Raw genomic sequence first — 2500 nt, forward strand, 5'->3', positions numbered from 1 at the left:
TTATGAGCGCCTCGAGTTGAAGAGACCTGGTGCAGCTATTGGTTCAGCAGCAGAGAGAGCGGTAGAGCTAGCGTTACGTTAATGTTGGGGAGCAGAGCGCTGAATCCAGAGTGTAAAGCGACGCTCATCATCGTCAGTTTAATATCTCCTAGCAACATTTCAGGCATTCTGACCAATCAAAGCAGTAACATTGTTGATAGGGGCGGGGTACGTTTATTTCCGTTGTACTTTACACCTTAGCAACGAGATAGAGCTTTATTTAAATAAATAGAACAGGTATGATCTGAGTGTTGCGTTACTCTTCGCTGCTGTCCTGCCGTTATTCTCATTGTGATCCCGGGCCTGAGACACCTTTCACTGCCCACACAACACCCAAAGCATTCTCAGAACAGCCTGCCATTCTGAAGACTGCTGCTTCGGCTGTTCTAGAATGTTCTGTCTGAGAGAGCTGATGTTCTGTGCAGTGAGAGCTGAGGCCCTTTCCTGTCTTCTCGGCTTACAGATAATGAGGATAAACGGTGTCTGTGTCTGCATGCGTGCGTGTGTGTGTGTGTGTGTTAGTGTGTGTGTGTGGCTGTGTGGGTGTGGAGGAGAGCTAAGGCTTTCACAGTCACCTGTGTTTACCGTCACCCCACGCTTGACAGCGTAATTGTAGCACCAGCCAAGCGGCCTGTTAATCGTGAGACACAGACGGTGCCCACGACGGAAAAATTTAAACACCCTGACATCTCCACACCAAAGCAAGCAGGCGTCCTCTCCCTCCTAATGGTCAGCCATTAACTCAATTGATCTGTCAGTGACTAGCGGGGAGACGGCTTCAAAGGGGCATCAAGACTAAGCAGAGAGACACCAGCCAGTGAAAAGATGTGACGGCTGGGGAAGACCTAGGGAAAAGAGCCGGGCTGAGGAGGAGACAGAGCTCCAGTGTTCACTGAACAGCCTCGGCCACAGAGGAGCGCTCAGAGCTCTTAACACACAGCAATCAGCGCTAACCCTAACTATCTATCCAGCGCTCACCGGAGCATGTGCTGCAACAAAAAGATTGATTTTGTTAAAAATCTCACAAATGTCAGCAAACTGTCTTTCGGTCTATCTCTCTCTCTTTCTCACACACACACACACATACACAATCTGATACACACATGAACGTGTCCACACAGAACGCACTCTTATAGTTGCCGAGGCAACGCTGGTGTCAGTGTGCGGGTAGATTCTGAGTAATTTGTCGAAGCAGCACTGCAGTTTGCTATCCAAACATCAGACCAGCAATCAGGCCTAACTAGGCCGCAATTACAGCGGGAGTGCGTCCAATCACGGCACGGCCAAGAACACGGCTTTACGACTCCAAAATGATTCCTTTTGAATTCCGCACTATTTACGCATAAGCACAAGGTACCAGGGGCACAGGCCAAGTCCTCTCCGTCCCTCTCTCTTTGTCTCTGACTCTCTCTCTCTCTCTCTCTCTCTCTCTCTCTCTCTCTCTCTCTCTCTCACTCTTTCTCTCCTTCTCCTCTTCTTTCTAATTCCTCCATCTCGCTTTCTCGCTTTCTCTTCTCTCCCTCTCTCTCTCTCCTCCATCTCTTCTCTTCTTTTCTATCCATCTTTCTCTTTCTCTCAGTCGTCCGTCGTCGTGTTTCATATCTTTCATTCTCGACTGTGTTTATTTATTTGACCTAAAATGTGTGCTAGTGTGCGCTGACAAATCCGCACTTACTAGCCTGAAACCCAACGCGGATGTTTCAGTGTCACTTCCACACACTGATCAAAGCATTATTGAAGGGCTTGAGTTTACGACACTGTTGAGCTTACTGGAGGCAAACCCTGATTAGTCTTGCCCAAATCTCAACCAATGGGAACATCTTATCTCTCTCCGAGCCTCTGTCGAGCCAGCACTCCCCCCTGCTTTTACGACACCCCGTGTATCTCATTGGTGCCGCATCAACGTCACGTGTGTTTGCCGCTGATGTCATTCAACCGCAGCACTTGGGGACTTCACCGCCAGGCGATATAACTCCATCAGCCCGGCGTTTCTCTTTGGGGCTCACATAAATACGAGTCCCCTCAGACAACGCGCTCGTAAAAAAAAGCCAAGCCCAAAGCCAACCGCTTGCAGGGTTAACGGACATGTAACTGAAGATGTAAATCTTCAATATTAATACAAGCAACACAACTCAGAGACAGGAAGAGAGAGAAAGAAAGAGAGAGAGAGAGAGGGAGGATGGTATGAGAAGAGAGAGCGAGATTGAGAGAGAGAAATAAAAGAAGAAAGAGAGGGGGAATGATAGAGGGATGGATAAACTAAGAGAGAGACACGAAGACAGACGGAGCGAGAGGCTGGCATGGTTGATCAGTCTTGAGAGATCCGGGAAATGTATCTCATAAACCCGCGGCCATAAAAAATAAAGGCTTTTAAAACAGATTCTGCGTCATCCTCTGATTCTGAGGGAAAAGAAACGTTTTAGGCGTTTTTTTTTTTTTTCTCTCTCCCTCTCTTTTTTTT

At 47.9% G+C, this 2500-nt stretch overlaps 1 protein-coding gene across 1 annotated transcript in view; it reads right to left on the reverse strand.

The window, feature by feature from the left end:
• Positions 1-2500, reverse strand: part of prdm16 (PR domain containing 16) — a gene marked incomplete at both ends in the record, with an annotated part of 279658 nt that overhangs the window by 195058 nt on the left and 82100 nt on the right. The gene's annotated exons all lie outside the window — the stretch shown is intronic.

Source organism: Sprattus sprattus (assembly GCF_963457725.1).
Source record: "Sprattus sprattus genome assembly, chromosome: 2".
NCBI classification, from domain to species: Eukaryota; Metazoa; Chordata; class Actinopteri; order Clupeiformes; family Clupeidae; genus Sprattus; species Sprattus sprattus.